At 47.0% G+C, this 27,877-nt stretch overlaps 1 long non-coding RNA gene across 1 annotated transcript in view; it reads left to right on the top strand.

Moving 5' to 3' along the window:
- LOC144486506 (uncharacterized) overlaps positions 1-27,276 on the top strand; it is a 50,242-nt gene extending 22,966 nt beyond the window's left edge. Inside the window, exon 3 of the long non-coding RNA XR_013496275.1 lies at positions 27,205-27,276. This is a non-coding gene — a long non-coding RNA (uncharacterized LOC144486506). The remainder of the gene's footprint in view (positions 1-27,204) is intronic.
- Positions 27,277-27,877: the final 601 nt, after the last annotated feature.

Raw genomic sequence — 27,877 nt, forward strand, 5'->3', positions numbered from 1 at the left:
TCTTGTTCTTTGCTGCACTGAACAGTGTCAATCCCCCTCACTGTATTCTTTTGTGACAAAGTGAGTGGGGCTTGAATGGGGGTGATTGACAGGTCATGTGGCTCGGGACAGCTAATTTTCACAGAGCATTTCAGTTTTTAGTTTTGTTTTCAGAAGCAGCTGAGAGCCATTGCAGTTTCTACCTCTCTGGAATCTGAAGATTGGAAGTCACCTGAGGTTAAGTTTACCTCTCTGAAGTTTGGCTGTTTTGAGGATATATCCTTCTCTGCAAACAGCTGGTTTGGAATTCTGTCCATGGGTGTTACAAAGCTGAAAATCCAGCATCACGTGAGCATACTTGTTGCTCCGTCAAGTCTGAAGAAGGGTGTATGCCTGTGGAATGGTGTTCAACTTGGTGCAACAACGATGGCTCACTGTGAGGAACTACAATGTGTTGTGTTTAAATCTTGCAATTGGTAAAAGTTATGCTAATTATTTTTGTTACATTCTAACTGTGTTCTTAAACAAACTTTGCTGGAGCTTCCGAGTGGGTCACTTAAATCATAAGTGAAGCACCTTATGCTCATCAATGATCAAAGTCAAATGTAAAACGTAGGGTCTCGGACAACTTCACAAAACACTTTGCAGTCTTTGGCCTGGACCTTAACACATCCACCACCTTGATCCCTTTGCAATTGATGCATCGTGGCAGCAATGTGCATTGATTATAGGATGTACTGCATTTCTCCAACTCCCCTTCTGCCACACTGGAAGGGCAAGGACAGCAGATACATGGGAATACTGCAAATTTCAGTATTTTCAGCTTTGTAACACCTATGGACAGAAATCCAAGCCAGCTGTTTGCGGAGAAGGATATATCCTCTAAACTGCCAAAGTTTAGAGAGGTGAATTTAATCTCAGGTGACTTCCAATGTTCAGACTCCAATCTCCACACCATCCTTCCTTGGAACTATATTTCCATTCATTCACTGTCACTGATTAGAAGTCCTGGCATTCCCTTCCCAATATCACTGTGAGTGTACATGCACCAGGTACATTGCAGCGGTTCAAGACGGTGTCTCACCCTTTCCAATAGCAATTAAGAATTCACAACAAATTCTGGCCTTGCCAACAAACCTGACATCTCGTGAGTGTTTGAAAAAAAATGTTGATTTTATATTTGAAATTGACAGCCTCTTGTTAACAATGGGTGTGAATGGATTTGGGATAAAGGTGGTTATAAGGAGTATGGTCAAATATGCTTTCACTGACTGTTTCTGGATTTCAAGAAGGTATCTGATGATGTGGTTCACAGGAGGCTCCAGTTGCTTCCTGGAAGAGAAGGCAGACCGGCATGGATAGAAATTCAATGAAAGAAATGTGTTTATTTTTCTCCATTTGTATTTACAGATTCAAACTCCATAATCCCTGAGTTCCTGGCAGTGCGATAATTACAAACTGTTCCAATTGACAAAATTCTACCGGGACAGACTCGCACAGGCGATTGAAGAAGGGGTGGGTGGAGTCAGCTCATTGTTGAAAGATGAGTGGATTTTCAATGGACAAGAACATCGGGTAAATGGAAGAAAATGAGTTTAGATTATTTATAACTTTACCAAACTTTCAGGACCTATTAACAACTGATAGTAAAATAGCAGGTTCTGTCTAGATCATCATCTTTGATTTGAATGATTAGTGTCACGTGTATTGGGATACAGTGAAAAGTATTGTTGCTCACACACTATGAAAAAAAACATACTGTTCATAGAGTACATAGGAGAGAAGGAAAGGAGAGCATGCAGAATATAGTGTTACAGTCATAGCTAGGGTGTAGAGAAAGATCAGCTTAACATAGAGTAGGTCCATTCAAAGGTCAGTTGGTACGTGATCTCAGACTTTTGTATCTTTTTCCCGAAGGAAGAAAGTGGAAGAGAGTATGTCAGAGGTCGATAGGATCCTTACTTATGCGAGCTGCTTTTCTGAGGCAGCGGGAAGTGTAGAGAGAGTCAATGGATGGGAGGCTGGTTTGCGTGTTGGACTGGGCTACGTTCAGAACCGTTTGTAGTTTCCTGCGGTCTTGGTCAGTCAGATCAGGAGCCATACCAAGCTGTGATTAAATCAGAAGGGATGTTTTCTATGGTAGAAATTTGTGAGAGTTAAAATGGACATGCCAAATTTCCTTAACCTCTTGAGAAAGTAGAGGTATTAGTGGGTTTTCTTAGCTATAGCGTCAGCATAGAGGGACCAGGAAAGATTGTTGGACAACCATGTCCCAGAAATGAATTTTAAAAATGTTTCTCTGCAGAATGTTTTGTCAGCACCGTATTGTCTGTAACCGGTGTGCTGTATTGTTACTGAGGCAGTAAAATTGATGTCATATTGATTTGAACCTCAACTAATGCAGTGCTCTATGGTTCTAATGGTCCCTTGGGATTGCTGAGTGGGGCTTGAATGGGGGTGATTGACAGGTCATGTGGCTCGGGACAGCTAATTTTCACAGAACATTTCAGTTTTTAGTTTTGTTTTCAGAAGCAGCTGAGAGCCATTGCAGTTTCTACCTCTCTGGAATCTGAAGATTGGAAGTCACCTGAGGTTAAGTTTACCTCTCTGAAGTTTGGCTGTTTTGAGGATATATCCTTCTCTGCAAACAGCTGGTTTGGAATTCTGTCCATAGTGTCACAAAGCTGAAAATCCAGCATCACGTGAGCATACTTGCTGCTCCGTCAAGTCTGAAGAAGGGTGTATGTCTGTGGAATGGTGTTCAACTTGGTGCAACAACGATGGCGAGCTATTAGGACACCTAGAAACATGAAGCTCTCGACCATTTCTACTTCACCGTTGATGTCGACAGGGGCATGTCCTGCACTACGCTTCCTGAAGTCGATGACTATCTCCTTTGTTTTGTTGACATTGAGGGAAAGATGATTTTTGCACCATTTCACCAGATTCTTTATCTCTTTCCTGCACTGCGTCTCACCGTTATTTTAGATTCAACCCACGGCAGCGGTGTCATTAGAAAAATTGAAAATTGAGTTGGAGGGAAATATGGCCACACATAGGTGTATAAAGAGTATAATAAGGGGCTGAGGACATGCCTTGTGGAGCACCGGTGTTGAGGATAATTATGGAGGAGCATACAAGGAGTCATATGCTGCACTGATGACGAAGTTATTGACCAATAAAATGCCTGCCATTAGTCTACACGAGTCCCAGGCATGAGGTTAAGGAAGCCTCAGAGGTGGGGAGCTTTGAGAACTGAAGGTCCAAAGCCACCAATTCCTTCGGGGCAGAGTTTTGATCTCACTGTGGCAGTGATAGCTCTTTATTGAAGGAAACCTGCCATCCTGACTCAGCCTGTATGTGGCTGCAGATGTACAACAACATGGCTAACTCTTCACACCCCTCTGAAATTGCCTTGAAAAAGAGGCAAAACAGCTACAATAAGGATAATCTGGGTGGACCACCGTACACTGGATTTGGTCACATGCCCAGTCGACCCTAACAAGTCCTCACTCACATTTGTAACAAATCTTATAAAGCCCATCCCACAGACTAGTCAAGCCAGGGAAGGCGATGGCCCAGTGGTATTATCGCTGGACTATGAATCCAGAAACACAGGTAATGTTCTGGGGGACCTGGATTCGAATCCCGCCACGGCAGTTGGTGATATTTGAATTCAATCAAAAATATCTGGAATGAAGAGTCTACTGATGACCATGAAATCATTGTCGATTGTCAGAAAAACCCACCTGGTTCATTAATGTCCTTTCAGCAAATAAATCTGCCATCCTTACCCGGTCTGGACTATTTGTGGTCTCCAGAGCAACAGCAATGTGGTTGACTCTCAACTGCCCTCTGAAATGGCCTAGCAAGCCACTCAGTTGTATCAATCGCTACAAAGAAATGAAACCGGATGGACCACCCAGCATTGAGCTCGGCACTTGAGAGATAACAAAACAAACAGCCCTGTTGACTCTGCAAAGTCGTCCTTACTAACATCTGGAGCTAGTGCCAAAATTGGGAGGGGTGTCTCACACAGACTAGTCAAGCAATAGCCTGACACAGTCATTCTCACAGAATCATACCTTGCAGACAACACCCCAGACCATCCCTGGATATGTCCTGTCCCACTGGTAGGACAGACCCAGCAGAGCGGCACAGAGGTCGACAGTCGGGAGGAAATTGCCCTGGGAGTCCTTAACATCAACTCAGGACCCTAGGAAGTCTCATGGCTTCAGGTTAAACACAGGCAAGGAAATCTCTTACTGGTTGCCATGTATCATCCTCCTTGGGCTGATGAGTCAGCACTCCCCCATGTTGAACAACACTTGGATGAAGCACTGAGGTTGGCAAGAGCACAAAATGTACTCTGGGTGCAGGATTTCATTCTCCACCACCAAGAGTGGCTCGGTAGCAGCACTCCTGATTGAGCTGGTCGGGTCCTGAAGGATATAACCGCGAGACTGGGTCTGCAGCAGGTTGTGAAGGAAGCAACAAGAGGAAAAAACATACTTGACCTCATCCTTACCAATCTGCTGGCTGCAGATCTGTCCATGACAGTGTCAGTAAGAGTGACCAACGCACAGTCCTTGTGGAGACAAAGTCCCGCCTTCACATTAAGAACAACCCCCATCGAGTTGTCTGGCACTAACTCTATGCTAAATGGGACAGACTTTGAAACAATCTAGCATCTTAAGACTGGGCATCCATGAGGAGCTTTTGGCCATCGGCAGCAGTGGAACTGTATTCCAGCACAATCTGTAACCCCATGGCCCACCACATTCCCCACTCAACCATGACCATCAAGCCAGGGGATCATGGAGACTGCAGGCGGGCATACTAGAAGCAGCATCAGGCATACCTAAAAATGAGGTGTCAACCTGGAGAAGCTACCAAACTACTTGCATGACAAATTGCAAAAACAGCAAGTGATCGACTGAGCTAAGCGATCCCACCACCAACGGAACAGATCTAAGCTCTGCAGTCCTTCCAAATCCAGTCGAGCATGGGTGGTGGACAATTGGACAACTCACTGGAGAAGGGGGCTCCACAAATATCCCCATCCTCAATCATGAAAGAGCCCAGGATAAGGCTGAAGCATTCGCTACAATCTTCAGCCAGAAGTTTCGTGTAGATGATCCATCTCAGCCTCCTCCAGTGGTCCGCAGCATCTCAGATGCCAGTCCCCAGCCAATTCGATTCACTCCACGTGATATCCAGAAAAGGTTGGAGGCACTGGATACTGCAAAGGCAATGGGCCCTGATAACATTCCGGCAATAGTACTGAAGACTTCTGCTCCAAAACTTGCCGCTCCCTTAGCCAAACTCTTCCAGTACAGTTACAGCACTGGCATCTACCCGACAATGTGGAAAATTGCCCAGGTATGTCCTGTATATAAAAAGCAGGACAAATCTAACCCAGCGAATTATCACCCAGTCTACTCTTGATTATCAGTAAAGTGATGGAAGGGGTCATCGACAGTGCTATCAAGCAGAACCTGCTCAGCAATAACCTACTCAGTGACGCTCAGGTCAGCTCCTGGCCTTATTACAGCCTTGATTCAAACATAGAAGAAAGAGCTGAGTTCCAGACGTGAGGTGTGAGTGACAACCCTTGACATCAAGGCTGCATTCGATCGAGTATGGCATCAATGAGCCTGAGTAAACCTGCAATCAATGGGTATCAGGGGGAAAACACTCCTCTGGTTGGAGTCATACCTGAACATAGGAAGATGGTTGTGGTTATGGAGGGTCAGCCATGCCAGCTCCAGGACATCTCTGCAGGAGTCCCTCAGAGTAGTGTCCCAGACCCAACAATCTTCAGCTGCTTCATCAATGACCTTCCCTCTGTCACAAGGTCAGAAGTGGGGATGTTCGCCGATGATTGCACCATGTTCAGCACCATTCGTGACTCCTCAGATACTGAAGCAGTCCATGTTCAAATGCAGTAAGATCTGGACAATATCCAGGCTTAGACTGACAAGTGCCAAGTAACATTCACACCACACCAATGCCAGGCAATGACCATCACCAATAAGAGACACTCTAACCACTGCCCCTTGACATTCAATGGTGTAACCATCACTGAATCCACCACTGTTAACATCCTTGGGGTTACCATTGACCAGAAACTCAACTGGACTCACCACATAAACACAGCTCGGAATACTGCGGTGAGTAACTCACCTCCTGACTCCTCAAAGCCATCCACCAACTACAAGGCACAAGTCAGGAGTGTGATGGAATGCTCCCCACTTGCCTGGATGGATGCAGCTCCAACAACACTCAAGAAGCTTGACACCATCCAGGACAAAGCAGCCCGCTTGATTGGCACCACATCTACAAAAATTCAATCCCTCCACCACCGACGCTAAGTAGCAGCAGTGTGTACTATTTACAAGATGCACTGCAGCAATTCACCAAAGATCCTGAGACCGCACCTTCCAAATGCACGACCACTTCCATCTAGAACAACAAGGGCCGTAGGTACATAGGAAGACCACCACCTGCAAGTTTCCCTCCAAGCCACTCACAGTCCTGACTTGGAAATATGTCGCTGTTCCTTCGCAGTCGCTGGGTCAAAATCCTGGAATTTCCTCCCTAACGTCATTGTGAATCAACCTACAGCACGTAGACTGCAACATTTCAACAAGGCAGCTCACCACCATCTTCTCAAGGGCAACCAGGAATGGGCAATAAATGGTGGCCAGCCAGTGACGCCCAGGCCCCACGGATGAATAAAAAAAACCGACAGCCTGACATCAATATGATCCTGTGTCTCTCAGCATCAAACAACGTTCCAACCTCCTCCATCACTATTCCTGGATATGTACATTCCCACCAGATGGATCTATCAGGGATGACAGCCCAGTGGTATTGTGTGAACATGGAGAATCCTCAATATTAACTCTGAACCCAATGAAATCTGGTATCAGATCAAACGTAAAAGACAAAACCTGCTGTTTACTGTCCTCCTTCAGTTGATGAAAATGGATTCCTCCAACTTAATTGGAAAAAAGATCAGGCAGGGAATTTACTTGGGGCCAGGGTGCTTAATTTCTCCAGTCAAGAATGTCTCAGTAGCACGATTATTGACTGACCTTCCTGTCTTGAAAGCCCACCGCCCACCCCGCTGCGTCTACTTGTAGCTGAATGTTGTTATCTGTCGAAAACTATCTAACTCCCCAATTCTCCTTAGCGAACTTTCATACTGGTAATAATTTGGAAAAAGTAGAGTTCTGTTTCTGGCATTTGAGTTTTTCAGTGGAAATGATTAAGTGATTACATTTTTCACCATTATAGAACATAGAATATTACAGCGCAGTACAGGCCCTTCGGCCCTTGATGTTGCGCTGAAGGGCCTGTACTATTATTATTACTACTGTACTGTCATTATTACTGTGTTATTATTATTGGCTTATTATTGGCTTGTTCTGCTGACACAATCAACATTCGGTATTGGGCCTAGTAAATGTTAATTTGTCAGACAATTTTCATTTTAAAATTCCCATTTTTCTATTTATAAAGCTTAATGGGCAAAATAATCCTGTCCTTACCACCTGAGTTCTGATTCACCACTGTCTTATTTACAGACACACGAGGAGCAGGAGTAGGCTGTTCAGCCCCTCAAGGCTGCCCCGCTATTTAATAACATCATGGCTCATTTGATGGTAACCTAAAATCTGCATTCCGCCTGTCCCCGATACCCTGTCACCCACTTGCTGACCTGTACTCCATCTACCTCTGTCTTAGAAATATTCAAAGACTCTGCTTCCACCACCCTTTCAGAAAGAGAGTTCCAAAGACTCACCACCATCTCAGAGAGAAAGGAATTTACCTGATCTCCTCAGAATTTCTGACTGAATCACAAAGTGAGGCAGCAGGAATGACGTGTGAGAAAATAGTGAATCATATTGTCAATCAGGAACCTGATGTCATGCTGGACACTGAACTCATCAGATTGAAATACTCTGGATTCTCAGTCAGACCTCACGCCCTGGAAATATATTTTTGATTTCTAGTTTAGTTTATTCATATTTGTTTACCGTTAATGACTGGAATGAGATGTGAAGAGAATTTTCAGTCCGTGTTCATTATGGATCAGGACCCGTGACTGAGTTCTCAGCTGAAACAACTGGAAATCCCATCACTGAGCTGGTGTCTTCTCTCTCTTTCTCAGTGTTTGTCGTTCACTCCGCTCTTCAATATATTCATTATTGTTCTTTACAGAAAGTCACTGAGCTCGTGGAGAAGGGAAACCAGGCGGACAGTTCCAAACTTCTCCTCAATCTGGTGATGGGGAAAGGATCTCGGGCTCGAAGGGTGATGTGGGAATCCTTTGTGAAAATGGGTTACAGAGTCCCAAAGCTGGATAAGATACTGAAAGACATACAGGAGCTTGGTCCGGTAAAATCACAGTGAATTCAATTTCCCATTTAAACAGTGTCGATATTACTGTAATATTACACAGAGCTGATTTCATGAAAGTTCATTTATTTAAACAGGAGCTGATTCGTTTGATTATATGAACATCGCACATGGTTTATCTGAATTACCCAGTCACCTGGAAAATAAGGGAGGAAATGGAGATTATAAACTATTTCACTTCTGAGAATCTGAATGACTGATTGGAGCCTTTGTTTCAGAGATTGTGAAAATCTGGGATACTGAAAATTAAAGACTGGAAATTGGGTAGAGCATGATTCGGTTTTGTCCTTGATCCACAATTATACAGAGCTTCTAATTACAATACATATGATTTGTCTTTTTTTTTCAAAATGTGGCCATTTCATCTTTTCACTTAATCCAGCTGTTAATTGCTATTACTTCTGAAGTCTTATGCACACCTTGCAGATTCCCGGTACCGTGTGAATCTCAGGACAGAGCTCCTGTGTGCCTGGATGTTCTGGGCTCACAGCAAAGAGTAGGGCCTTGAGCCAGATGTAAAGGGTTCGCTGCACCTGACAAATCATTCCCATCATAAACATATCAAATTAGTGAGCAACAAAATCCCAGATGGACAATCAAGCCGAGCCCAGACCACCAGGGCTCAGTGTTCAGAAGCGGAGATTTTACTGATGACTGTACAATGTTCTGTAATATTCACAACTCCTCAGATATTGAAGCAATTCATGTCCAAATGCAGCAAATTCTGGAAAATCTAGGTTTGATCTGAAGGTTGCACGTAATGCTCGCATCACACCTGTCCCAGGCAATAACTATCTCCAACAAGAGTGGATTCAACCATCGCCCCTTGATAGTCGATGGCATTACTGTTTGCTATATCCCCAACTATCAACATCCTGAGGATTACCATTGACCAGAAACTGAACTGGACGAGACATATAAATCATGTGACTACAACAACAGGTCAACTGCTAAGAATTCTAAGGCGTGTAAGTCATCTCTTACTCCCCAAAAACTTTTTGCCATGTACAAGTCAGAAGTGTGATGGAATTTTCTGCCCTCACCTGGGTAAGTGCAGCTCCAATGACACGCATGGAATTCCTCACATACCGGTTTAAAGTAGACTGCTTGATTAAGACCTGCCCACAAAAATTATCCCCTCCACCAATGAGGAAAAATGACAGCAGTGTCATCTACAAGATGCGCTGCCGAACACAGTGAGGCTGCTGAGACAGCTCTTTCCAAACTCATGACTGCTGCCATCCAGAAGATCCAGAGCAGCAGTCACAGGGGAACGTCTGTTTTCCTCCAAGTCACTCACCACCCTGACTTGGAAATATCTCTGTCCGTTCAAAAAACAAGGAACAAAAATAAGTACAGCGCAGGAACAGGCCCTTCGGCCCTCCAAGCCTGCGTCGATCATGATGTCAGCATAAACTAAAACCGTATGTACTTAGGGAGTCTGTATCCTTCCAATCCCATCCTATTCGTATATTCGTCTAGTTGCCCCTTAAATGCCGCTATTTTACCTGCTCCCACCACCACCCCAGGCAGCACGTTCCAGACATTCACCACCCTCTGTGTAAAATAAACTTGCCTCGCACATCTTCTCTAAACTTTTCCCCACGCATCTTAAACCTATGTCCCCTCGTACTTGACTTTTCCACCCTCGGCAAGAGCATCTGACTACCTACTCTGTCCATACCACTCATAATCTTGTAAACCTCGATCAGGTCGCCTCTCAACCTCTGTTGTTCCAGAGAGAGCAAACCGAGTTTATCCAACCCCTCCTCATAGCTAATACCCTCCTCACCAGGCAACACCCTGGTAAACCTCTTCTGTACCCTCTCCAAAGCACCCACTTCCCTCTGGTAGAGTGGCGACCAGAATTGTACACAATATTCTAAGTGAGGCCCAACTAAGTTTCAGTACAGCTGCAGCATGACCTGCCAATTTTTATACTCAGTGCCCTGACCCGATGAAGGCAAGCATGCCATATGCTTTCTTGACTACCTTATCCACCCGCTTTGCCATTTTCAGTGATTGGTGGACATGTACACCCATATCTCTCTGCCTGTCAATATTCTTAAGCGTTCTACCATTTACTGTATAATTCCTACATGCATTGGACCTTCCAAATTGCATTCTCTCACATTTGTCCAGATTAAACTCCATTTGCCATTTCTCCGCCCATGTATCTTGCTGTATCCTCTGACAATCTATACCTTGCTGTATCCTCTGACCATCCTCTTCGATATCCGCATTGTCAAACAAGATTTCCAATCACTCAATTTTATTTCCTGCTCAACCTTGACTGATACTGCAAAATAAATCTCTCAAATCAGCAAAGACAGTGTCTTAATGCAACTAAAATTTTCTCTCTGTTCTAATTGAAGATGTCTTAACAGAAACACAAGGAGACACTCCGGGTACAAACTGAAACACTAAGAATGAACACTGTCCTAATAAAGGAGAAGGTTAAGATTTTCCAGCTGATCGATTGATACGCTGAGCTAACGGTTATTACTACTGTTCGAGATTGGACACTTGTGGGACGTGAACTGCTGACATGAGGCCGAGACCATGAAGAATGGAGAGAGAAACATCTCCGGAGAGAACTGGAAAAAATCCGAACTGATCAATTGCTCCAGAGCAGCTTTTCCCAGAGAAAATCCAGTTCTGGGGATTCAACAACAGTGAGTGGAGTCCCGGGAATTGGAAAAACAACAATGGTACAAAAGGTTGTTTATGACTGGGCCACTGGGAAAATATACCCACACTTTCAATTTGCTTTCAGTTTTAAATTCTGGGATTGGAACACTGTTAACTGTAGAATAAGCATCAGGAATTTGATACTGTTTTTCTACCTTTACTTTGGGAATATTCTGGGAGAGCTCTGGAAGAACCCAGAGGGATTGCTGTTTATATTCGATGGTTTGGATGAATTCAAGGACAGGATTGATTTTGCTGACAATCGGAGAAATACAGAACCTCAGTCCATGTGCACAGACCCCGATTGCTGGTGTGAAGTGTCTGACATTGTGTACAGTTTAATACAGCACAAGCTGCTCCCAGGATGTTCAGTGCGAGTGACCAGTCGCCCCACTGCATTACATTTATTGGAAAAGGCTGAGATCAGTGTCTGGGCTGAAATCCTGGGATTTTTTGGTGAAGAACATAGACTATTTCAACAAGTTTTTTGAAGATAAGACGGTGGCAGTGGCTGCGTCCAAACACGTGGAGGAGGATGAGATCCTGTACACCATGTGCTACAACCCTTCCTGCTGCTGGATCCTCGGTCTGTCACTGGGTCCCTTCTTTACACAAAGAGACAGGAAACCGCAGCAAGTTCCCAACACCATCACCCAACTATATTCCTACTATATTTACAACATTCTGAAAAACCATGGCCGAGAGATTGAAAACCCCCGTGATGTGTTACTGAAGCTTGGTGGGATGGCCTTCACAGGAATCTCCAAGAAGAAGATTGTGTTTAGAAATGAAGATTTGATTGAGTACAATCTACAACCTTCCCAGTTCCTGTCTGGGTTCCTGATGGAACTTTTGGGGAGTGATGATTCTGCCCAGAGTGTGGTTTACACATTCCCACACCACACCATCCAAGACTTTGTAGCTGCACTCACACAATTCCTGACTCCAGATCCCAGGGAGATCAGGAAACTCCTCAGTGAAACCCACAGCGAGGAAAATGGGTGATTTGAAATTTTTCTCCGTTTTGTTGCTGGTCTCTCCTCCCCACAGTCAGCTCGACCGCTGAAGGAGTTTCTGGGTCCATTTCTTCATCAAACAACCTGCCGAGTGACTGACTGGGTGAAGGAGAAGGTTGAAGCACAGATTGGGAGCATGGGAAGTGAAACTGGGAAAAGGAAACTCTTGAACACATTTCACGACCTGTTTGAGTCTCAGAATAAACTACTGACTCGGAACACAGTGGGATCTGTGGAAACACTTTCATTTAGTGGATTGTTAGTGACCACATTGACTGTGCGGTCCTGCCTCATGTCACTGGATTCTGTGATGCAATAAAACACCTCGATCTACAGCGATGCGACAGTCAGTGTGAAGAACTCCAGCAGCTGGGATCCGTTCTGCACAAATGTCAGGAGTTGAGGTAACTGTTTGGTCTGAGCTGATATTTTAATTGTTGAGGAGCCATTTCCTTTCTTCTAAATAAAACAGAGGCAGGTTCCATTAAGGAAGTCAAGAGGGAAACCATGTCCAGTGGTCACAGGGAAAGGAGAGGAAACTGGCACAAAGTCAATCCTGATTTGAGAGCAGATGCAGAGATGATGAGCTGATTGACCTCCTTCTGAATCTGTAAGAAATCTGTGAATCTATGATGAAACTACAGCAGGTCAAGAAGGCAGATTCTCGTGGGCAACTCGGCACGGGCAATAAATGCTGGCATAACTGGCGATGTTCGCATTCCTTGAATGAATATAAAGATTCCTGGGAGAAATTTTAAATCAATAGAAGTGTAAAGGCCTTCCTATAAACTGAAAAAAGATATTTCACTCTCGCAATGGAAACCACCTGATTATTTATGATGCTATAAAGAATTTAGTTCCTCTTCTGTTCAGTGCAGCTGAGTTAATGGTTAATTATTATCAGGATTATTTTCCTGCGCTCTGCCTCTGTTATGTATTGTAGTTGGTGTGTGTTATATCGGAACAATTCCCTTTACAAATCACGTGATCACTGGTGACATCATCAGTTAGGGTTGCGGTGGAGGTTCAGTCTTGTATTAAACCTTACGGTGCGCAGTTATGAAAATAAAACTTCCTGTTAAATTACAACAACGCACGAGTTTTTATGTACCATGGTTCTGACTGCAGCCTTGTAAAAGGCCCAGTATAAAATAGCTTCCATCTTAATTCCAGGTCGTGCATTCCAGACGTGAACCACTCGCTGTGTGAAAAAAAAGAGTTTTTTTTCACTTTTCATTTGTTTCTTTTGAAAATCACTTTAAATCTTGTTCTCGATCCTTGTACAATTTCTTGCTACCCGCTGTGTCCAGCACCCGCATTGTTTTGAACATTTCTATCAAATCTCCTCTTCGCATTCTTCCCTCCAAGAAGAACGGTCCCAACCTCTCCAATCGATCCTTTTAACTGAAGGTTCTCACCCCTGTAACCAACCTTGTAAACCTCTTCAGCACCCTCTCCAATCTGTTCTTCCTAAAGAATGTGTGGCTTCCTCATGAATGACAACCAGAACTGAGATCTAACTAGTGTATTTTACAGGTTCAGCACAGCCTCCTGGCTCTTGTAGTCTAAGCCCTATTGACAATGCTATGATCCCAGCTGACTGCTGGACAGTCAGGTCATAGAGCAGAACTCCAGCTCAGTAGATCATAACTTTTTAAAAATTATTTAGAGATGTAGATGAACAGAATAACAAGGTTGTCAATTAACTTTAACAAAATACTAAAACAGTTATTTAAAAAGTTTGCACTACTACTTCACCCCATCTAACTTCAGAGATGGATGCAGATCAGTAAAGATGACACAAAATGCTCTAATGTTCTCAGTAAGTACACAGTCCATGTGAATCAACAAGCCAACTGTAGTCAGATACACAGCACTCTGAAACTAAGTGACAGATGCCACCCAAAGTTACTTGAGTGGATTCTTCATTAAATCCCCCCAATGTTTGTCACGCTGTGAAAAAACAAGTTCCACTTCCACACCAGTGTCTCTAAACTCCACACTCAGAAAACAGGCTTTGGAAGATTTCCCCAAACAACACTTTCTCTCAGATGCCTTCACCAAGGATCCCCCTCCAATATTTCAATATGTCCTTCCATTCTTCCTCCATACCTAGCCATGCCAACAGTACACCAGTGCTTCATAGGCTGTATGAAGGTGTCACCAACGTAAGGATTACATCAGATGTCTGGATTCTCATTCGCAAACTTTACCATGCCTGCACCTTGCAGCTCTATCTTTAACTGGGAGCCTCTATCTGCCTCCCTCTTCAATTTCAGAGAGCAGCAGCTGGTTCAGATATCAGTTCTTTGTCCCTTTAACTTCTGTCTTCCTGGCACTCCTCTTTTCCTCCTTGGTTTCTGACAGTTATCTATCTTCTGGGACCTGTTTTTTGAATCCCTCCGCTGTCCTGCCTGTACTGGCACCCTCTGTGAACACCGTGTTGCTTCTTGGGTTAACTGGTTCCAACTGAACCAAAGTGTTTCTGTCCTTCAGTTTGGCTCTGAAAATAAGCAACAGTTTTTTAACCTCTATAATTGTGGCAATGTTGAAAAGTTATATCAGGGAAAAGCATGGATCCCAATACCAAACAGAAGGGTTTTCCACGACCAACATCCTCCAGCCTGAAAACTAACCATTGACCATTCCTCCTTGTTCATCCAGTGTTTTTATCCACGTTGCTACTTTCCCTTTTATTCCATGAGCTTTTGCCACAAGTCTGTTGTGTGTCACTGTGTCAAATGATTTTTGAATGTCTATGTACACCACATCAACAGCAGCACCATCATCGACCCTTTCTGTTGCTTCCTCCAATTTACAGCATTATAAAGGTAGTCCCAAACGGCAGTTTTTTAATGGCCAATGAACTTAGATTTCCTGTGTGTCACTATCAGATTTACCATTCTCCTTTTAAACTCAGTGTGGACAGGTTCAGAGTAGCTGCATGATCCACTGCCCCTGATCCACTGCCCCTCCACCTTCATAGTAGCTGCATGATCCACCGCCCCTCCACAATCATAGGAGCTGCATGATCCACTGCCCCTCCACCTTCATAGTAGCTGCATGATCCACTGCCCCTCCACCTTCATAGTAGCTGCATGATCCACTGCCCCTCCACCTTCATAGTAGCTGCATGATCCACCGCCCCTCCATCTTCATAGTAGCTGCATGATCCACCGCCCCTCCACAATCATAGTAGCTGCATGATCCACCGCCCCTCCACAATCATAGTAGCTGCATGATCCACTGCCCCTCCATCTTCATAGTAGCTGCATGATCCACTGCCCCTCCATCTTCATAGTAGCTGCATGATCCACCGCCCCTCCACAATCATAGTAGCTGCATGATCCACCGCCCCTCCATCTTCATAGTAGCTGCATGATCCACCGCCCCGCCACCTTCATAGTAGCTGCATGATCCACCACCCCTCCACAATCATAGTAGCTGCATGATCCACCGCCCCGCTACCTTCATAGTAGCTGCATGATCCACCGCCCCGCCACCTTCATAGTAGCTGCATGATCCACCGCCCCTCCACAATCATAGTAGCTGCATGATCCACTGCCCCTCCATCTTCATAGTAGCTGCATGATCCACCGCCCCTCCACAATCATAGTAGCTGCATGATCCACCGCCCCGCCACCTTCATAGTAGCTGCATGATCCACCGCCCCGCCACCTTCATAGTAGCTGCATGATCCACTGCCCCTCCATCTTCACAGTAGCTGAATGATCCACTGCCCCTCCATCTTCATAGTAGCTGCATGATCCACCGCCCCGCCACCTTCATAGTAGCTGCATGATCCACTGCCCCTCCATCTTCATAGTAGCTGCATGATCCACTGCCCCACCATCTTCATAGTAGCTGAATGATCTACTGCCCCTCCATCTTCACAGTAGCTGCATGATCCACCGCCCCGCCACCTTCATAGTAGCTGCATGATCCACCGCCCCGCCACCTTCATAGTAGCTGAATGATCTACTGCCCCTCCATCTTCATAGTAGCTGCATGATCCACTGCCCCTCCACCTTCATAGTAGCTGAATGATCTACTGCCCCTCCATCTTCATAGTAGCTGCATGATCCACCGCCCCGCCACCTTCATAGTAGCTGCATGATCCACCGCCCCGCCACCTTCATAGTAGCTGCATGATCCACTGCCCCTCCACCTTCATAGTAGCTGCATGATCCACCGCCCCGCCACCTTCATAGTAGCTGCATGATCCACTGCCCCTCCACCTTCATAGGAGCTGCATGATCCACCGCCCCTCCACCTTCATAGTAGCTGAATGATCTACTGCCCCTCCATCTTCATAGTAGCTGAATGATCTACTGCCCCTCCATCTTCATAGTAGCTGAATGATCTACTGCCCCTCCATCTTCATAGTAGCTGCATGATCCACCGCCCCGCCACCTTCATAGTAGCTGCATGATCCACCGCCCCTCCACCTTCATAGTAGCTGAATGATCTACTGCCCCTCCATCTTCATAGTAGCTGCATGATCCACCGCCCCGCCACCTTCATAGTAGCTGCATGATCCACAGCCCCGCCACCTTCATAGGAGCTGCATGATCCACCGCCCCGCCACCTTCATAGTAGCTGCATGATCCACCGCCCCGCCACCTTCATAGTAGCTGCATGATCCACTGCCCCTCCACCTTCATAGGAGCTGCATGATCCACCGCCCCTCCACCTTCATAGTAGCTGAATGATCTACTGCCCCTCCATCTTCATAGTAGCTGCATGATCCACTGCCCCTCCATCTTCATAGTAGCTGCATGATCCACCGCCCCTCCACCTTCATAGTAGCTGAATGATCCACTGCCCCTCCACCTTCATAGGAGCTGCATGATCCACCGCCCCTCCACCTTCATAGTAGCTGAATGATCTACTGCCCCTCCATCTTCACAGTAGCTGAATGATCCACCGCCCCGCCACCTTCAGAGTAGCTGCATGATCCACTGCCCCGCCACCTTCATAGTAGCTGCATGATCCACTGCCCCTCCACCTTCATAGTAGCTGCATGATCCACTGCCCCTCCATCTTCATAGTAGCTGCATGATCCACCGCCCCTCCACAATCATAGTAGCTGCATGATCCACCGCCCCTCCATCTTCATAGTAGCTGCATGATCCACCGCCCCGCCACCTTCATAGTAGCTGCATGATCCACCACCCCTCCACAATCATAGTAGCTGCATGATCCACCGCCCCGCCACCTTCATAGTAGCTGCATGATCCACCACCCCTCCACAATCATAGTAGCTGCATGATCCACCGCCCCGCTACCTTCATAGTAGCTGCATGATCCACCGCCCCGCCACCTTCATAGTAGCTGCATGATCCACCGCCCCTCCACAATCATAGTAGCTGCATGATCCACTGCCCCTCCATCTTCATAGTAGCTGCATGATCCACCGCCCCTCCACAATCATAGTAGCTGCATGATCCACCGCCCCGCCACCTTCATAGTAGCTGCATGATCCACCGCCCCGCCACCTTCAGAGTAGCTGCATGATCCACTGCCCCTCCATCTTCACAGTAGCTGAATGATCCACTGCCCCTCCATCTTCATAGTAGCTGCATGATCCACCGCCCCGCCACCTTCATAGTAGCTGCATGATCCACTGCCCCTCCATCTTCATGGTAGCTGCATGATCCACTGCCCCACCATCTTCATAGTAGCTGAATGATCTACTGCCCCTCCATCTTCACAGTAGCTGCATGATCCACCGCCCCGCCACCTTCATAGTAGCTGCATGATCCACCGCCCCGCCACCTTCATAGTAGCTGAATGATCTACTGCCCCTCCATCTTCATAGTAGCTGCATGATCCACTGCCCCTCCACCTTCATAGTAGCTGAATGATCTACTGCCCCTCCATCTTCATAGTAGCTGCATGATCCACCGCCCCGCCACCTTCATAGTAGCTGCATGATCCACCGCCCCGCCACCTTCATAGTAGCTGCATGATCCACTGCCCCTCCACCTTCATAGTAGCTGCATGATCCACCGCCCCGCCACCTTCATAGTAGCTGCATGATCCACTGCCCCTCCACCTTCATAGGAACTGCATGATCCACCGCCCCTCCACCTTCATAGTAGCTGAATGATCTACTGCCCCTCCATCTTCATAGTAGCTGAATGATCTACTGCCCCTCCATCTTCATAGTAGCTGAATGATCTACTGCCCCTCCATCTTCATAGTAGCTGCATGATCCACCACCCCGCCACCTTCATAGTAGCTGCATGATCCACCGCCCCTCCACCTTCATAGTAGCTGAATGATCTACTGCCCCTCCATCTTCATAGTAGCTGCATGATCCACCGCCCCGCCACCTTCATAGTAGCTGCATGATCCACAGCCCCGCCACCTTCATAGGAGCTGCATGATCCACCGCCCCGCCACCTTCATAGTAGCTGCATGATCCACCGCCCCGCCACCTTCATAGTAGCTGCATGATCCACTGCCCCTCCACCTTCATAGGAGCTGCATGATCCACCGCCCCTCCACCTTCATAGTAGCTGAATGATCGACTGCCCCTCCATCTTCATAGTAGCTGCATGATCCACCGCCCCTCCACCTTCATAGTAGCTGAATGATCCACTGCCCCTCCACCTTCATAGGAGCTGCATGATCCACCGCCCCTCCACCTTCATAGTAGCTGAATGATCTACTGCCCCTCCATCTTCACAGTAGCTGAATGATCCACCGCCCCGCCACCTTCAGAGTAGCTGCATGATCCACTGCCCCGCCACCTTCATAGTAGCTGCATGATCCACTGCCCCTCCACCTTCATAGTAGCTGCATGATCCACTGCCCCTCCATCTTCATAGTAGCTGCATGATCCACCGCCCCTCCACAATCATAGTAGCTGCATGATCCACCGCCCCTCCATCTTCATAGTAGCTGCATGATCCACCGCCCCGCCACCTTCATAGTAGCTGCATGATCCACCACCCCTCCACAATCATAGTAGCTGCATGATCCACCGCCCCGCCACCTTCATAGTAGCTGCATGATCCACCGCCCCGCCACCTTCATAGTAGCTGCATGATCCACCGCCCCTCCACAATCATAGTAGCTGCATGATCCACTGCCCCTCCATCTTCATAGTAGCTGCATGATCCACCGCCCCTCCACAATCATAGTAGCTGCATGATCCACCGCCCCGCCACCTTCATAGTAGCTGCATGATCCACCGCCCCGCCACCTTCATAGTAGCTGCATGATCCACTGCCCCTCCACCTTCATAGTAGCTGCATGATCCACCGCCCCGCCACCTTCATAGTAGCTGCATGATCCACTGCCCCTCCATCTTCATAGTAGCTGAATGATCCACGGCCCCTCCATCTTCATGGTAGCTGCATGATCCACCGCCCCGCCACCTTCATAGTAGCTGCATGATCCACTGCCCCTCCATCTTCATAGTAGCTGCATGATCCACTGCCCCACCATCTTCATAGTAGCTGAATGATCTACTGCCCCTCCATCTTCACAGTAGCTGCATGATCCACCGCCCCGCCACCTTCATAGTAGCTGCATGATCCACCGCCCCGCCACCTTCATAGTAGCTGAATGATCTACTGCCCCTCCATCTTCATAGTAGCTGCATGATCCACTGCCCCTCCACCTTCATAGTAGCTGAATGATCTACTGCCCCTCCATCTTCATAGTAGCTGCATGATCCACCGCCCCGCCACCTTCATAGTAGCTGCATGATCCACCGCCCCGCCACCTTCATAGTAGCTGCATGATCCACTGCCCCTCCACCTTCATAGTAGCTGCATGATCCACCGCCCCGCCACCTTCATAGTAGCTGCATGATCCACTGCCCCTCCACCTTCATAGGAGCTGCATGATCCACCGCCCCTCCACCTTCACAGTAGCTGAATGATCTACTGCCCCTCCATCTTCATAGTAGCTGAATGATCTACTGCCCCTCCATCTTCATAGTAGCTGAATGATCTACTGCCCCTCCATCTTCATAGTAGCTGCATGATCCACCGCCCCGCCACCTTCATAGTAGCTGCATGATCCACCGCCCCTCCACCTTCATAGTAGCTGAATGATCTCCTGCCCCTCCATCTTCATAGTAGCTGCATGATCCACCGCCCCGCCACCTTCATAGTAGCTGCATGATCCACAGCCCCGCCACCTTCATAGGAGCTGCATGATCCACCGCCCCTCCACCTTCATAGTAGCTGCATGATCCACCGCCCCGCCACCTTCATAGTAGCTGCATGATCCACTGCCCCTCCACCTTCATAGGAGCTGCATGATCCACCGCCCCTCCACCTTCATAGTAGCTGAATGATCTACTGCCCCTCCATCTTCATAGTAGCTGCATGATCCACTGCCCCTCCATCTTCATAGTAGCTGCATGATCCACCGCCCCTCCACCTTCATAGTAGCTGAATGATCCACTGCCCCTCCACCTTCATAGGAGCTGCATGATCCACCGCCCCTCCACCTTCATAGTAGCTGAATGATCTACTGCCCCTCCATCTTCACAGTAGCTGAATGATCCACCGCCCCGCCACCTTCAGAGTAGCTGCATGATCCACTGCCCCGCCACCTTCATAGTAGCTGCATGATCCACTGCCCCTCCACCTTCATAGTAGCTGAATGATCTACTGCCCCGCCACCTTCATAGTAGCTGCATGATCTACCGCCCCGCCACCTTCATAGTAGCTGCATGATCCACTGCCCCTCCACCTTCATAGTCGCTGAATGATCTACTGCCCCTCCATCTTCATAGTAGCTGCATGATCCACTGCCCCTCCACCTTCATAGTAGCTGAATGATCTACTGCCCCTCCACCTTCATAGTAGCTGCATGATCCACCGCCCCGCCACCTTCATAGTAGCTGCATGATCCACTGCCCCTCCACCTTCATAGTAGCTGAATGATCTACTGCCCCTCCATCTTCATAGTAGCTGCATGATCCACTGCCCCTCCACCTTCATAGTAGCTGAATGATCTACTGCCCCTCCATCTTCATAGTAGCTGCATGATCCACCGCCCCGCCACCTTCATAGTAGCTGCATGATCCACCGCCCCTCCACCTTCATAGTAGCTGAATGATCTACTGCCCCTCCATCTTCATAGTAGCTGCATGATCCACCGCCCCGCCACCTTCATAGTAGCTGCATGATCCACAGCCCCGCCACCTTCATAGGAGCTGCATGATCCACCGCCCCTCCATCTTCATAGTAGCTGAATGATCTACTGCCCCTCCATCTTCATAGTAGCTGCATGATCCACTGCCCCTCCACCTTCATAGTAGCTGAATGATCCACTGCCCCTCCACCTTCATAGGAGCTGCATGATCCACCGCCCCTCCACCTTCATAGTAGCCGAATGATCTACTGCCCCTCCATCTTCACAGTAGCTGCATGATCCACCGCCCCGCCACCTTCATAGTAGCTGCATGATCCACTGCCCCTCCATCTTCATAGTAGCTGCATGATCCACTGCCCCTCCACCTTCATTGTAGCTGAATGATCTACTGCCCCGTCACCTTCATAGTAGCTGCATGATCCACTGCCCCTCCATCTTCATAGTAGCTGCATGATCCACTGCCCCTCCACCTTCATAGTAGCTGAATGATCTACTGCCCCGCCACCTTCATAGTAGCTGCATGATCCACCGCCCCGCCACCTTCATAGTAGCTGCATGATCCACCGCCCCTCCACCTTCATAGTAGCTGCATGATCCACCGCCCCGCCACCTTCATAGTAGCTGAATGATCTACTGCCCCTCCATCTTCATAGTAGCTGCATGATCCACTGCCCCTCCACCTTCATAGTAGCTGAATGATCTACTGCCCCTCCATCTTCATAGTAGCTGCATGATCCACTGCCCCTCCACCTTCATAGTAGCTGAATGATCTACTGCCCCTCCATCTTCATAGTAGCTGCATGATCCACCGCCCCTCCACCTTCATAGTAGCTGAATGATCTACTGCCCCTCCATCTTCATAGTAGCTGCATGATCCACTGCCCCTCCACCTTCATAGTAGCTGAATGATCTACTGCCCCTCCACCTTCATAGTAGCTGCATGATCCACCGCCCCGCCACTTTCATAGTAGCTGCATGATCCACCGCCCCTCCACCTTCATAGTAGCTGAATGATCCACCGCCCCGCCACCTTCATAGTAGCTGAATGATCTACTGCCCCTCCATCTTCATAGTAGCTCCATGATCCACTGCCTCTCCACCTTCATAGTAGCTGCATGATCCACTGCCTCTCCACCTTCATTGTAGCTGAATGATCGACTGCCCCTCCATCTTCATAGTAGCTGAATGATCCACTGCCCCTCCACCTTCATAGTAGCTGCATGATCCACTGCCCCTCCACCTTCATAGTAGCTGCATGATCCACTGCCTCTCCACCTTCGTAGTAGCTGAATGATCCACTGCCCCTCCACCTTCAGAGTAGCTGCATGATCCACTGCCTTTCCGACTCCCAGCTAAGTTGAACATGCCTGTTCCAGCCTGGAGCCACAGACCGGACTGAATTGGATTACCTCTAGATTGTGGTGACTGCCTCCTGGTCCTCTCTTCACACATTCCAACAAACTGAGATAGCTGCAAATTAAACCCGTTCGCATTGCTTGGAAAGCAGCTATGCTCACTACCATATCACCATCACTGCATGTACGGACTCTTGTGGTGTAAGTGCACCCACAGTGCCGTTAGCTGGAGAGTGCCAAGATTTTGACTCAGTCACTGTGAAGGAACTGCGATATATTTCCATGTCAGAATGTTGTGCATCGTGGAAGGGAGTTTCCAGGGGGTAATGTTTCCATTCATCTGCTGCCCTCGTCCTTCTAGGGGTAGAAATCACAAGATTGGAAAATGCTTTGTAACGGGCCATGGTTAGTTGCTGCACTGCATCTTGTAGATGGTACACACTATTAACTCTGTACCTCTGTGCTGGAAGGAGTGAATGTTGAAGTTAATGGGTGGATTGCCAATCAAACAAGCTGGATGGTGGCGAGCTTCTTGAATCTAGAGCTGCAGTCATGCAGTGAATTGGATAGTATTCAATCAAATTCCTGACATGTGTCTTGTAGATGGTGGAAATATTTTGGGAAGTCAAGAGGTGAGTTACTCTGCGCAGAATTCCTGGTCTTTAACCTTCACTTATAGCCGCAGTATTGATCTGGCTAATCTGTGTCTGATCAATGGTAACAACCAGGATGCTGAAAGTGGGGGATTCAGGAGGATAATGCCATTGAATGTACAGGGAGATGATTGGATTCACTCTTGTTTGAGATGGTCATAGCCTGGCACTTGTCAGCCTTTCCCAGAATATTTCCAATTTTTGTTGCATTTGTACACGTCCTGCTTCGCTCTCTTGAGGAGTCAGGAATGGTGCTGAAAGTTGTGCAGTCATCAGCGACCATCCCCACTTCTGACTTTATGATGGAGGGAATGTCATTGATGAAGCAGCTGAAGATGGTTGCGGCTTAGGTCACTCCCCTGAGAAATTCCTGCTGTGATGTCCTGAAGATGGTGTGACTGACCTCCAACAACCACAACTATCTTCCTTTGTTCTGGTATTACTCCGGCTATGTCGAGGGCATCTTGAAACCCATTGTACAAAGAACCCCCAGCTTTTGTTGCGACACGACGGAATTCCTACAGAAACTCAGCACACATGGAGCAGTTGAACCAGGAGCACTCCTCGTCACAATGGATGTCTCGGCACTCTACACCAGCATCCCCCACGATGATGGCATTGCTGCAACAGCCTCAGTACTCAATGCCGTCAACTGCCAGTTTCCAGATGCAATTTTACAACTCATCCGCTTCATCCTGGACCACAATATCTTCACCTTCAACAACCAGTTCTTCATCCAGACACACGGAACAGCCATGGGGACAAAATTCGCACCTCAATATGCCAACATCTTCATGCACAGGTTCGAACAAGACTTCTTCACCGCACAGGACCTTCAACCGATGCTATACACTAGATACATCGATGACATTTTCTTCCTTTGGAGTCATGTTGAGCAATCACTGAAACAACTATATGATGACATCAACAAGTTCCATCCCACCATTAGACTCACCATGGACTACTCTCCGGAATCGGTTGCATTCTTGGACACACGCATCTCCATTAAGGACGGTCACCTCAGCACCTCACTGTACCGCAAGCCCATGGATAACCTCATGATGCTCCACTTCTTCAGCTTCCACCCTAAACACGTAAAAGAAGCCATCCCCTACGGACAAGCCCTCCGAATACACAGGATCTGCTCGGATGAGGAGGATCGCAACAGACACCTCCAGACGCTGAAAGATGCCCTCATAAGAACAGGATATGGCGCTCGACTCACCGAGGCGCCACAGCGAAAAACCGCACCGACCTCCTCAGAAGAGAAACACGGGACACGGTGGACAGAGTACCCTTCGTCGTCCAGTACTTCCCCGGAGCGGAGAAGCTACGGCATCTCCTCCGGACCCTTCAACATGTCATTGATGAAGACGAACATCTCGCCAAGGCCATCCCCACACCTCCACTTCTTGCCTTCAAACAACCACGCAACCTCAAACAGACCATTGTCCGCAGCAAACTACCCAGCCTTCAGGACAACAGTGACCACGACACCACACAACCCTGCCACAGCAACCTCTGCAAGACGTGCCGGATCATCGACACGGATGCCATCATCTCACGAGAGAACACCATCTACCAGGTACACGGTACCTACTCTTGCAACTCGGCCAACATTGTCTACCTGATACGGTGCAGGAAAGGATGTCCCAAGGCATGATACATTGGGGAAACCATGCAGACGCTACGACAATGGATGAATGAACACCGCTCGACAATCACCAGGCAAAACTGTTCTCTCCCTGTGGGGGAGCACTTCAGCAGTCACGGGCATTCAGCCTTGGATCTTCAGGTAAGCGTTCTCCAAGGCGGCCTTCACGACACACGACAGCGCAGAGTCGCTGAGCAGAAACTGATAGCCAAGTTCCGCACACATGAGGACGGCCTAAACCGGGATGTTGGATTTATGTCACATTATCAGTAATCCCCACAGCTTGCCTCCTGGGCTTGTAGAATCTCACTAGCTGTTCTGTCTGGAGACAATACACATCTCTTTAACCTGTGTTAAATGCTCCCTCCACCCACATTATCTGTACCTTTAAGACCTGGCTGGCTGTAGAGATTTGCATTCTAATTAGTATTCTGTAACTTGATTTCTGTGTCTGTGCACTGTTGGAGAACAGATATCCACCCCATCTGATGAGGGAGCTGTGCTCCGAAAGCTTATGGTATTTGCTACCAAATAAACCTGTTGGACTTTAACCTGGTGTTGTGAGACTTCTTACTGTGATTACTCCAACCGGCAGCTTTTTCTCTCATTTCCATTGACTTCAGTTTTTGTCTGGCTCCTTGATGCTCCATGTGGTCATCTGCTGCCTTGATGTCAAGGGCAGTCACTCTCATCTCTCATCCTTAGTTCAGCTCTGTTGTCCGTGTTTGCATCAAGCCTGTAATGAGGTAGGGAGCTGAGTAACCCTGACTCAGCACAAGCTCAGAGTCAGCGAGCAGGTTATTGTTAATTCAGTGCCATTTGATAGTATTGAAGACACCTTCCATTTCTGTGTTGATGATCGAGGGTAGACTGATGGAGTGGTAACTGGACAGATTGGATTTGTTCTGTTTTTTGTGTACGGTCATACCTGGGCAATTTCCCACTATTTTGGGTAAATGCCAGTGTTATAGCTGTACTGGAACAGCTTGGCTCGGAACAAAGCAACTTCTGAAGCACAAATCTTCAGTACAATTGCTGGAATATTGTTAAGAGCCATGATCTTCGCAGTATCCAGTACCTTCAGCTGTTTCTTGACATCATATGGAGTGAATCGAATTGACTGAAGACTGATATCTGTGATGCTGGGGACCTCAGTATGGTTCAGCCATTGAAGTTAGTTACAAATATTTGAGCCATATCTTTTGCACTGATGTGCTAGTCTCCTCCATCATGAGGATGGGAATATTGTGGAGCCTCCCCCTTCTGTTATTTCATCGTCCACTACCATTCACAACCAAATGTGGCAGGACCGCAGAACTTAGATCTAAGCCGAGGCAACCAGAATTTCCTGAATGAGGAAACCTGCTGCTGGAAACTGCCAGACAAACTGTCAGTGACGTGAAACAGGATTTTCTGATCGATCCTCACAAAGGGAAAGGATTATCGGGAAGAGAGAACTCCCGGGAATTCCCGGAAACAGAACACTGCATACCTGCAGAAAATGTAGAGCCTGTTTAATATGGAATATAGTGGGAGACACCCCTCTCCTATAAACTAATCAAACAGGAATATTTCAACTTTCTAATGGGAGAATATCTTTCCTTGCTGTATAAAATCCGGATCTTACAGCAACAGTTAGCCCAGTTTCAGACTTTAACTCACCCTGAGATATTTTACAGATTAATCTCATGTCAGAGTTAAGTAGTACAGGGAATCCTGAGGGATCCACTCTCACAGCTTTATCATTTAACTCTCACTAAATTGTACAATTCTCATAATATCCAGGATTTATGTAGCAGCAGAAATGATTTGAATTTCCAGAAACTTGGCAGCTTCTGAGATTCAGGACGGTAATTCTGATGATCAGGAAATGAGACCAGACTGAGGGACATGTTTAAAAATTACTTGCTTGTTCACAGGACGTGGGAATCTCTGGTTAGACCAGCATTTATTGCCCATCCCTAATTGCCGTCACCTTCTCGAGGGGCCATTAGCAGTGGGAAATAAATGCTGGTCCACCAGCGACACCCATATCCCATGGACAATTAAACACAAATATATATTTTGCGAGGTGTACAAGTGGTTTTCACCAGTCGGCAAACCAGTGATAGTCAATTGTTCATCATTTTTCATTGCTGACTATTTTATTTCCCATTTAATGAAAAGGACAATTGGTTATGGCGTAGTATTGTAACATGAATCAGTTTTCCACTGGTGCTAAGTTTCTGACACAAAAATAAGCCCAGTTTCTTCTTCCTGGTGAAAATTCAGCTGATTTTAATGTGTTTCTCACTCTCTCCATTTAGTTTGGATCACAACGTGAGAGATTGAGGAGTGAAACTACTGTGTGCGGCTCTGAGGAATCCAGACTGCAAAATACAGGTACTGAGGTAAGGATCAGACTCTGATACTTTATAATAATTGGATGTCTGATAGTGTAAATTATTATCAGTGTCAGTAATAGTGTCATTAATAAACACTACACACTATCATTCCTGTCAGTATTCGTGTTACTGTTAAACACCACGGATTTACTCTGATTCCTGTCACCTTTGTCTCTGACCTCCAGGTCGGAGGGTAAGAGCCTCAGATATTCTCACCGCTGCACTCAGTACAAACCATTCACTGATCTGTCTGAACCCGAGTTACAATAAACTGAGATTCCGGAGTGAAAGCTTTAACTAATCATTAATAGTTATTCTCAAAAACATTCATCAGAATAAAAAAGATGGACAAAATAATTAAATGCTTCTCGAAATACCATTTTATGGGAGGCCACATGTTCAAATTAGTTAATTTGTCATTCAGATTATAGATGTTTAAGTCTGTAAATTTCTCAGTTGAATTAAAAATAGAAAATTGCTGTATATTGGTAAGACAGTTAACCAATGACATTGGAATCTGATGAGTTGCATCCCGAGGGATCCACTCTCGAATTTGTGTTAAACGAAGCTTGAGGATCATGTAAAAAAAAAGGCA

This window comes from Mustelus asterias, unplaced genomic scaffold (assembly GCF_964213995.1).
Source record: "Mustelus asterias unplaced genomic scaffold, sMusAst1.hap1.1 HAP1_SCAFFOLD_374, whole genome shotgun sequence".
Lineage (NCBI taxonomy): Eukaryota > Metazoa > Chordata > Chondrichthyes > Carcharhiniformes > Triakidae > Mustelus > Mustelus asterias.